This window comes from Cololabis saira, unplaced genomic scaffold (genome assembly GCF_033807715.1).
Source record: "Cololabis saira isolate AMF1-May2022 unplaced genomic scaffold, fColSai1.1 scf068, whole genome shotgun sequence".
Lineage (NCBI taxonomy): Eukaryota > Metazoa > Chordata > Actinopteri > Beloniformes > Belonidae > Cololabis > Cololabis saira.
In genome coordinates this window covers 150,001-160,000 of record NW_026906232.1, presented here as the reverse complement: position 1 = coordinate 160,000, position 10,000 = coordinate 150,001, and the positions used below count along the sequence as shown (strand labels likewise).

The window sequence follows — 10,000 nt, the reverse complement described above, 5'->3', positions numbered from 1 at the left end:
CAGCGACAGCTCACGTCCTAAAGTGTTTTGCACATGGTTAAGGCGCTTTAACTCCAACAAATAAAACCAACAAATCAATGACTTTTATTCTATGACTTATCTTCAACTCCATATAAGAGGTATTTCAAGCAGGAGCTTCTGCTTACGGCCATACCAGCCTGGATGCGCCCAATCTCGTCTGATCTCGGAAGCTAAGCAGGGTCGGGCCTGGTTAGTACTTGAATGGGAGACCGCCTGGGAATACCAGGTGCTGTAAGTTTTTTCAACCAGCAGAGAGCGCTCTCGCTTAATCTACCCACACATATTTCAACGTGGTAAAAGCGACAGCTCACGTCCTGAAGTGTTTTGCACATGGTTAAGGCACTTTAACTCCAACAAATAAAACCAACAAATCTATGACCTATATTCTATGACTTATCTTCAACTCCATATAAGAGGTATTTCAAGCTGCAGCTTCTGCTTACGGCCATACCAGCCTGGATGCGCCCGATCTCGTCTGATCTCGGAAGCTAAGCAGGGTCGGGCCTGGTTAGTACTTGGATGGGAGACCGCCTGGGAATACCAGGTGCTGTAAGCTTTTTCAACCAGCAGAGAACCCTCTAGCTTAATCTACCCACACATATTTCAACGTGGTAACAGCGACAGCTCACGTCCTAAAGTGTTTTGCACATGGTTAAGGCACTTTAACTCCAACAAATAAGCGCTTCTAAATTATTATCACCAACAAATCAATGACTTATATTCTATGACTTATCTTCAACTCCATATAAGAGGTATTTCAAGCTGGAGCTTCTGCTTATGGCCATACCAGCCTGGATGCGCCCGATCTCGTCTGATCTCGGAAGCTAAGCAGGGTCGGGCCTGGTTAGTACTTGGATGGGAGACCGCCTGGGAATACCAGGTGCTGTAAGCTTTTTCAACCAGCAGAGAGCGCTCTCGCTTAATCTACCCACACATATTTCAACGTGGTAACAGCGACAGCTCACGTCCTAAAGTGTTTTGCACATGGTTATGGCACTTTAACTCCAACAAATAAAACCAACAAATCAATGACTTATATTCTATGACTTATCTTCAACTCCATATAAGAGGTATTTCAAGCTGCAGCTTCTGCTTACGGCCATACCAGCCTGGATGCGCCCGATCTCGTCTGATCTCGGAAGCTAAGCAGGGTCGGCCCTGGTTAGTACTTGGTTGGGAGACCGCCTGGGAATACCAGGTGCTGTAACCTTTTTCAACCTGCAGAGAACGCTCTCGCTTAATCTACCCACATATATTTCAACGTGGTAACAGCGACAGCTCACGTCCTAAAGTGATTTGCACATGGTTAAGGCACTTTAACTCCAACAAATAAGCGCTTCTAAATTATTATCACCAACAAATCAATGACTTATATTCTATGACTTATCTTCAACTCCATATAAGAGGTATTTCAAGCTGGAGCTTCTGCTTATGGCCATACCAGCCTGGATGCGCCCGATCTCGTCTGATCTCGGAAGCTAAGCAGGGTCGGGCCTGGTTAGTACTTGGATGGGAGACCGCCTGGGAATACCAGGTGCTGTAAGCTTTTTCAACCAGCAGAGAGCGCTCTCGCTTAATCTACCCACACATATTTCAACGTGGTAACAGCGACAGCTCACGTCCTAAAGTGTTTTGCACATGGTTAAGGCACTTTAACTCCAACAAATAAAACCAACAAATCAATGACTTATATTCTATGACTTATCTTCAACTCCATATAAGAGGTATTTCAAGCTGCAGCTTCAGCTTACGGCCATACCAGCCTGGATGCGCCCGATCTCGTCTGATCTCGGAAGCTAAGCAGCGTCGGGCCTGGTTAGGACTTGGATGGGAGACCGCCTGGGAATACCAGGTGCTGTAAGCTTTTTCAATCAGCAGAGAGCGCTCTCGCTTAATCTACCCACACATATTTCAATGTGGTAACAGCGACAGCTCACGTCCTAAAGTGTTTTGCACATGGTTAAGGCACTTTAACTCCAACAAATAAAACCAACAAATCAATGACTTATATTCTATGACTTATCTTCAACTCCATATAAGAGGTATTTCAAGCTGCAGCTTCTGCTTACGGCCATACCAGCCTGGATGCGCCCGATCTCGTCTGATCTCGGAAGCTAAGCAGGGTCGGCCCTGGTTAGTACTTGGTTGGGAGACCGCCTGGGAATACCAGGTGCTGTAACCTTTTTCAACCTGCAGAGAACGCTCTCGCTTAATCTACCCACATATATTTCAACGTGGTAACAGCGACAGCTCACGTCCTAAAGTGATTTGCACATGGTTAAGGCACTTTAACTCCAACAAATAAGCGCTTCTAAATTATTATCACCAACAAATCAATGACTTATATTATATGACTTATCTTCAACTCCATATAAGAGGTATTTCAAGCTGCAGCTTCAGCTTACGGCCATACCAGCCTGGATGCGCCCGATCTCGTCTGATCTCGGAAGCTAAGCAGGGTCAGGCCTGGTTAGTACTTGGATGGGAGACCGCCTGGGAATACCAGGTGCTGTAAGCTTTTTCAACCAGCAGAGAGCGCTCTCGCTTAATCTACCCACACATATTTCAACGTGGTAAGAGCGACAGCTCACGTCCTAAAGTGTTTTGCACATGGTTAAGGCACTTTAACTCCAACAAATAAAACCAACAAATCAATGACTTATATTCTATGACTTATCTTCAACTCCATATAAGAAGTATTTCAAGCTGCAGCTTCTGCTTATGGCCATACCAGCCTGGATGCGCCCGATCTCGTCTGATCTCAGAAGCTAAGCAGGGTCGGGCCTGGTTAGTACTTGGATGGGAGACTGCCTGGGAATACCAGGTGCTGTAAGCATTTTCTTTTTTTTTTTTTTTTTTATTGATCTTTTTATAGGAAACAACATACAATGAAAACATGGAAATCTGTAGTCAAACACACGCTTTATACATTGTCTCCTTTTTTTTTTTTTTTTTTTTTAAAACACACAAAACCTAACTAAGGAACAGAGTCTCTGTAGCGTTAAATAATAAATAAACAGATGAGCAAGAAATGATCAAAGGAGGAAAGTAATGTATGAGCAAAAATGCATACAAAAAACAAATGCAGTGGTGAATGTAGATGCCCATAAGTGCTATCCCATTAACTGGAAATAAATAAAACATAAAAAAAACAAATTAAGGAGATGAAAAGAAAATTAAGGGAGGGGGGGGTCAGTCGGTGGGTAGAGTCTTCAACGCGGTAAAGTGGTCTATGAAAGATTGCCATTTGCGAACGAATTTAGCTGCGTTGCCTTTTAAAGAGTATCTCACCTTCTCCAATTTAAGAAAAAACATAACATCACTAAGCCAAATAGAAATAGACAGGGACTTGGGGGATTTCCATAGAAGTAAGATACGACGTCTTGCTAAAAGGGATGTGAAAGCCAATACTTCTGACTGTGTGGGGCTGATATGTGAGGAGTCAACAGTGAGTCCGAATATTGCTAAGAGAGGGGCCATAACAACTTTTTTACCTAGAACTTTAGACATGATCACAGAATAATCACTCCAAAATTTCTGTAACCTAGGACAGGAGAAAAACATATGACTTAAATTGCATGGAGAACCCTGGCATCTGTCGCATAGGTCTGCAACATTCGGATATATTTCCGATAATCGGGATTTTGATAGGTGGGCTCTATGCAGCACCTTAAATTGAATAAGTTCAAATCTAGCGCAAGGCGTGCTAGATCGTATGCTACGGATAGCTTTATCCCACAGCTCCCCTGTGAAGTCAAGGCCCAACTCTCGTCCCCAACCCTCCCGAGCTTTATCTACAGAATGATCATCAAATGTCATACACAGTGCATATATCTTAGATATCAGAGATTTTTGACTGAGTTTCATAGTTAGAAGATCATCCCACGGTTGGTTAGCAGGAAGGGAAGGGAAGCATGGAAACAGAGCAGAAGCGCAGTGTCGAAGCTGGAAGTAGCGAAACAAATGGGAGGCAGGCAAATTGAACTTTGACCTCAGATCTGAAAATGTGGAAAAGATACCATCCTTATATAGATCCCTGAAGTGCTTAATGCCCCGGTTGTACCAAATCATAAAAGTGGTGTCTATTAGTGATGGAGGGAACAGATGATTCTTAGTAACAGGTGTATAGATGGATGGAGAAGCAAATTTAAAGTGGCGCCTAAACTGTGACCAAATCTTAAGGGAGGAAAGCACCACAGGGCTATTTGTAAACTTAGAGGGATTCAATGGTAAAGAGGAGGAGAATAGGGCCGTTACAGAGGATGAAGAGAGTGACTGAGCCTCCAATCTGCACCATAATAACTCAGGAGACTGAAGCCAATAAATTAGTTTGTGAATATGCGCTGACCAATAGTAAAGCATAAAGTTTGGTAGTGCTAGACCCCCATTAAATTTAAATTTTTGGAGAAGCGAATACCTCACTCTGGGTGTCTTACCGGCCCATAAAAAGTTGGAAACAATTTGGTCAAGTGATTTAAAAAAAGATTTTGGTAGAAATAAAGGAGTGCATTGGAACAAAAAAAGAAATTTAGGCAATACAGTCATTTTCACTGTGTTAATTCTTCCTATCAGCGACAGTGGTAGGGAGTTCCACCTCTGTAAGTCCGCCTTCACTCGAGTTACCAGTGAGGAAAAATTAGCGGTGAAAAGAGAGGGCAGAGTGCGGGTCACATTAATCCCTAAGTATCTAAAGCCCGACGGGCTGAGTTTAAAGGGGATATCAGATTGTTTGAGTTGTAAAGCAGAGGAGTTTATGGGGAAGCATTCACACTTGTGAAGATTGACCTTATAGCCGGAGAAGGATCCATAATTCTTCAACAGAGATAATATTGGTGCGATGCTGGTTAAAGGGTCAGATACATATAAAAGGAGGTCGTCTGCATAAAGTGACAATTTAAGTTCCACATTGGACCTAGAGACTCCGCGAAATAGAGGAAGAGTTCTTAAAGCAATTGAAAGTGGTTCGACGGATAGAGCGAATAGCAAAGGGGAGAGAGGGCAGCCCTGTCTCGTGCCACGTGATAATGTAAAATAAGTGGAGTAGTTGTCATTGGTGTGAATGCTGGCCTGAGGGGAAGTGTAAAGAAGTCTAATCCACGATATAAACCTGTGTCCAAATCCGAATTTATGAAGTGTTGCAAAAAGATAGTTAAATTCGACATGATCAAAAGCTTTCTCAGCATCAATTGCGATAACAACTTCAGGGAGTGGAGAAGAATCTTTAGAGAGAATCACATTAAGAAGTGTACGAACATTATAGAAGAGCTGGCGTCCCTTGATGAAACCATTCTGCTCCTCAGATATGATGCTAGGAAGGATCTTATCAAGACGAATTGCTAGTGCTTTGGCTAAAATTTTGACATCTACATTCAGTAAGGACAAGGGCCTATAAGAAGTGCATGATTCAGGGTCTTTGTCCTTCTTCAAAAGGAGGGCAATAGACGCCTGCATTAAAGAGGGAGGCAATGAGCCATGATCAAGGGACTCATTGTACATTGAAAGTAAAAGGGGGGCTAATTTGTCTTTGAATTTTTTGAAAAACTCAGCTCCGAACCCATCGGGACCAGGGGCCTTGTTGCTTTGCGTAGCTTCAATGGCGGCGGCAATTTCTTGCAAGCTGAAAGGAGCATCGAGGCCATTAGCCAGATCCAAATTAATAGTAGGGACAGTGATATTATCAAGAAAGGAGGTCATTTCTGCTGTGTCAAGTGGAGATTCTGACTCATAGAGAGAGGAGTAGTATGATTTAAAAATTGTGTTGATGGCGATTCGATCGGTGGTAAGTGTGCCATTAGAATCTCTAATGCTGGGAATCAGTCTCGACGTTGCTTGCCTTTTTAATTGGTGAGCCAATAACCTGCTTGGTTTATCGCCGTGTTCATAATAGTTGGCATGAGCGCGTAATAGGAGCCGTTCAGAATCAGCTGTCGCTATAAGATCGAATTTTGACTGCAAATCAAGCCGTTGTTTCAGTAAACTCGGACTCGGGTTAACTGAGTTTAGTCTGTCTGTGTCCTGAATTTTAGATGTGAGCTCCTGTAATTTAGCCCTGCGGATTTTACTGGCGTATGCTGAATGAGAAATAATCTGTCCTCGCAAATATGCTTTGAGTGATTCCCATACTAGCGAAAAACTGGTAGAATCTGTTTTGTTTAATGCATTGAAATCATCTATTGAAGCAGATATAGAGACATTAAATGCATCGTCGGATAAAAGCAATGGATTAAACCTCCAGGGAGAAGAAAAACGGGGGCGCTCAGACCATGGTATATTCAAAGTTAGAGGGGCGTGATCCGAAATAACAATTGGGTGGTATACGACAGAAGTAACTTTGGGGAGAAGAGAGCCATCAACAAAAAAATAGTCAATACGTGAATATGACTGATGTACTTGTGAAAAAAAAGAGAATTCCTTATCTCCAGGATGTGAGACCCTCCACGGATCAACAAGCCCGTTCTTGACTGTAAAATCGGTAATAGATTTTGACATAGAGGATTGAGTCAAAGTACGAGGATTCGAACGGTCCAAAGAAGGATTAATAACACAATTCAGATCACCGCCCAGTATTGTAATATGCGTATTTAAGAAAGGGAGGTTGCCAAACAGCCTATCCGTAAAATTGGGGTCATCAAAATTAGGGGCATATATATTCACCAACAATACAGGGTTACAGTATAGAGTGCCCGCAACAATAAGATATCTACCATTCTTATCGGATATTGTCCTGGAGACGGAGAAATTGACTCTTTTGTTGATCAAAATTGCTACTCCTCTAGACCTAGAATCAAAATTTGAATGAAAAATATCACCCACCAAAGCTCGTTTGAGTCTGCAATTATCTTTATTTCGCAAATGAGTTTCCTGAAGGAAAGCTATGTCAGTGTCCAAGCGTTTCAAATGTGAAAAAATCTTTGATCGCTTAATTGGATTATTCACACCTTTCACATTCCAGCTAGTGAATGTAATGTTTGATCCAGTATCAAGCTTGCGCAGATTACGATCGTTCATAGGCATTCTCTGAGAGAAAATAAGACCGACTCACCCACCACCAGAGGAGATATAAGGAAAAGAGGTAAAAGGGAAAACCAAAACAAACAAAACTCAGGAGTATATACATACCTACAGAGACAAAAAGCCAACATCCCATAACCCCCGCCCACCCACCCAGCGCACATTAGATGATCCCATCCCCAAACGATGGAAACAGCCGTGCTGGCTTCAAAGGAAGCCATTCTCGAAAAGAGATGCTTTCGACTATAAAGCTAAATACAAAAACAAAAACAAAATTAGCTCCTGCAGAGTTAAACCCTTAAAAAAAAAAAAAATAAAATATGAGGCATATGAAACCATCAATCTAAGCCATTCTGACGATCGCTGTCTTGTCAGGGTAACAACAAACGTAAATTAGGGAGATCTTTGGCCTATAGAACAATAATATATACATATATGCACTCACACACCCACACAGACACGCACACACATGCACACAATTTAAGCAAAGACAGGGGTGCGTGCATATTTTCTTATCAAGGCATCATACCAGAGAAATGATTAGGCCATCAATTTAAAACAGTGTTGTTCCCATTGATAGTTAGAAGAGAAAAGAAAAAAAAATAAATAAATAAATAAAAAATAAAAAATAAAAAATTACGACATAAAGTCCCATTTTCTGAATTGACTCAGTCACTCACCCCGGGCCAGAGTCCCGCACGGACATCAAGCTGGATAAGTCGTCCCAGAAAACTAGCTGGTAGTCACTTTTTTTATTTTCCTGATGAATGCCAGGGCTTCATCTGGGGACGTGAAGTCACGCTGCTGGCCATCATGGGTTACACGCAGCCGGGCGGGATACAGCAATCCATACCGGACTCCTTCAATCTCCCGCAGCTGACGGCGCACGTCATTAAAGGCAGCGCGCGCCCGCGCTGTCTTGGCTGTGTGATCCGGGAACACGGAGATGCTCATACCCCGGACTTTGATCTGCTGCCGCTCTCTCGCCTTTCTCAGGATGTCAGCGCAGTCGGTGTAATAATGCAGCCTGGCCACTATTGCGCGGGGCCGCTCCCCGGGCTTCGGTCTCGGCATGAGGGTGCGGTGGGCTCTGTCCACCACCGGCTCAGCGTCGAGGGAGAAGGCTTCCGCCAATAGCCTGGAAACACCGGCTGCAGATGAAGAGTCAGGATCCTCCTCCGGGACGCCAATAATCCGTACGTTCTGCCGACGAGACCTTGACTCCAAATCCTCGCATCTGTCCTCCAGCCTCACATATTCTTTCGACAAGTGATCCACTTTTTTCTGGAGAGCAACGATGTCGTCTGAGCAGCTTGAGACGGACAGCTCCATCCCAGCGACCGTGGTCGCGAGACCCGCGACGTCCGCCTTCATGGAGGAAATACTGCCAGAAAGATCGGCTTTAAGAGAAAGCAGCTCGGACTTAATGGACGTTAAATTATCGGTAAGTGCTGCCTGAAGCTCTGACCGAAATATAGCTGCAACATCATTGCGGAGAGCGGAGAGGAGTTCGGTTTTAAGCCGGCTGAACTCCGCAGCTGGAACCTGCGCAGCGCAGGTGCTCTCCGGAGGAGGGGAATCACCGCGGGGCGAGGAGACGGCATGAGCAGCAGGCCGCGGGTTAGCTGGAGGGTTATTCCCCGCTTTGAAGGACTTTGGAGGCATTTCCGTGGTAAGTTGTCGAAGTAACCGCGTTGAAAATAATTTAGTTAAAACCAAAGCCGTGGGAGTGATGCAAAAAGTGCCTATAAATATTGAATTAAAATTAACCCTGCAGGAGCTCCGCTAATCACGTCTCACCCCATGTACAGCTAAGCCGGAAGCCTCGCTGTAAGCATTTTTTTTAATCTACCCACACAATTTCAACGTGGTAACAGCGACAGCTCACGTCCTAAAGTGTTTTGCACATGGTTAAGGCACTTTAACTCCAACAAATAAGCGCTTCTAAATTATTATCACCAACAAATCAATGACTTATATTATATGACTTATCTTCAACTCCATATAAGAGGTATTTCAAGCTGCAGCTTCAGCTTACGGCCATACCAGCCTGGATGCGCCCGATCTCGTCTGATCTCGGAAGCTAAGCAGGGTCGGGCCTGGTTAGTACTTGCATGGGAGACCGCCTGGGAATACCAGGTGCTGTAAGCTTTTTCAACCAGCAGAGAGCGCTCTCGCTTAATCTACCCACACATATTTCAACGTGGTAACAGCGACAGCTCACGTCCTAAAGTGTTTTACACATGGTTAAGGCACTTTAACTCCAACAAATAAAAACAACAAATCAATGACTTATATTCTATGACTTATCTTCAACTCCATATAAGAGGTATTTCAAGCTGCAGCTTCTGCTTACGGCCATACCAGCCTGGATGCGCCCGATCTCGTCTGATCTCGGAAGCTAAGCAGGGTCGGGCCTGGTTAGTACTTGCATGGGAGACCGCCTGGGAATACCAGGTGCTGTAAGCTTTTTCAACCAGCAGAGAGCGCTCTCGCTTAATCTACCCACACAAATTTCAACGTGGTAACAGCGACAGCTCACGTCCTAAAGTGTTTTGCACATGGTTAAGGCACTTTAACTCCAACAAATAAGCGCTTCTAAATTATTATCACCAACAAATCATGACTTATATTATATGACTTATCTTCAACTCCATATAAGAGGTATTTCAAGCTGCAGCTTCAGCTTACGGCCATACCAGCCTGGATGCGCCCGATCTCGTCTGATCTCGGAAGCTAAGCAGGGTCGGGCCTGGTTAGTACTTGGATGGGAGACCGCCTGGGAATACCAGGTGCTGTAAGCTTTTTCAACCAGCAGAGAGCGCTCTCGCTTAATCTACCTACACATATTTCAACGTGGTAACAGCGACAGCTCACGTCCTAAAGTGTTTTGCACATGGTTAAGGCACTTTAACTCCAACAAATAAAACCAACAAATCATGACTTATATTCTATGACTTATCTTCAA

General features: G+C 43.9%; 12 non-coding genes across 12 annotated transcripts; all 12 read left to right on the top strand.

The window, feature by feature from the left end:
• The first annotated feature begins 140 nt into the window (after positions 1-140).
• On the top strand, positions 141-259 carry LOC133436912 (5S ribosomal RNA). The gene has a single exon (XR_009780413.1). It is a non-coding gene; the product is annotated as a 5S ribosomal RNA (ribosomal RNA).
• Positions 260-458: 199 nt separating this feature from the next.
• Positions 459-577, top strand: LOC133436982 (5S ribosomal RNA). The gene has a single exon (XR_009780468.1). It is a non-coding gene; the product is annotated as a 5S ribosomal RNA (ribosomal RNA).
• Positions 578-794: 217 nt separating this feature from the next.
• On the top strand, positions 795-913 carry LOC133436814 (5S ribosomal RNA). Its single transcript, XR_009780321.1, has one exon. It is a non-coding gene; the product is annotated as a 5S ribosomal RNA (ribosomal RNA).
• Positions 914-1,112: 199 nt separating this feature from the next.
• Positions 1,113-1,231, top strand: LOC133436921 (5S ribosomal RNA). The gene has a single exon (XR_009780422.1). It is a non-coding gene; the product is annotated as a 5S ribosomal RNA (ribosomal RNA).
• A 217-nt stretch (positions 1,232-1,448) lies between these two features.
• Positions 1,449-1,567, top strand: LOC133436813 (5S ribosomal RNA). Its single transcript, XR_009780320.1, has one exon. It is a non-coding gene; the product is annotated as a 5S ribosomal RNA (ribosomal RNA).
• Positions 1,568-1,766: 199 nt separating this feature from the next.
• LOC133436931 (5S ribosomal RNA) lies at positions 1,767-1,885 on the top strand. The gene has a single exon (XR_009780431.1). It is a non-coding gene; the product is annotated as a 5S ribosomal RNA (ribosomal RNA).
• A 199-nt stretch (positions 1,886-2,084) lies between these two features.
• LOC133436920 (5S ribosomal RNA) lies at positions 2,085-2,203 on the top strand. Its single transcript, XR_009780421.1, has one exon. It is a non-coding gene; the product is annotated as a 5S ribosomal RNA (ribosomal RNA).
• A 217-nt stretch (positions 2,204-2,420) lies between these two features.
• LOC133436849 (5S ribosomal RNA) lies at positions 2,421-2,539 on the top strand. Its single transcript, XR_009780354.1, has one exon. It is a non-coding gene; the product is annotated as a 5S ribosomal RNA (ribosomal RNA).
• A 199-nt stretch (positions 2,540-2,738) lies between these two features.
• Positions 2,739-2,857, top strand: LOC133436916 (5S ribosomal RNA). The gene has a single exon (XR_009780417.1). It is a non-coding gene; the product is annotated as a 5S ribosomal RNA (ribosomal RNA).
• Positions 2,858-9,064: 6,207 nt separating this feature from the next.
• LOC133436827 (5S ribosomal RNA) lies at positions 9,065-9,183 on the top strand. Its single transcript, XR_009780333.1, has one exon. It is a non-coding gene; the product is annotated as a 5S ribosomal RNA (ribosomal RNA).
• Positions 9,184-9,382: 199 nt separating this feature from the next.
• On the top strand, positions 9,383-9,501 carry LOC133436826 (5S ribosomal RNA). The gene has a single exon (XR_009780332.1). It is a non-coding gene; the product is annotated as a 5S ribosomal RNA (ribosomal RNA).
• Positions 9,502-9,717: 216 nt separating this feature from the next.
• Positions 9,718-9,836, top strand: LOC133436981 (5S ribosomal RNA). Its single transcript, XR_009780467.1, has one exon. It is a non-coding gene; the product is annotated as a 5S ribosomal RNA (ribosomal RNA).
• The last annotated feature ends 164 nt before the right edge of the window (positions 9,837-10,000 follow it).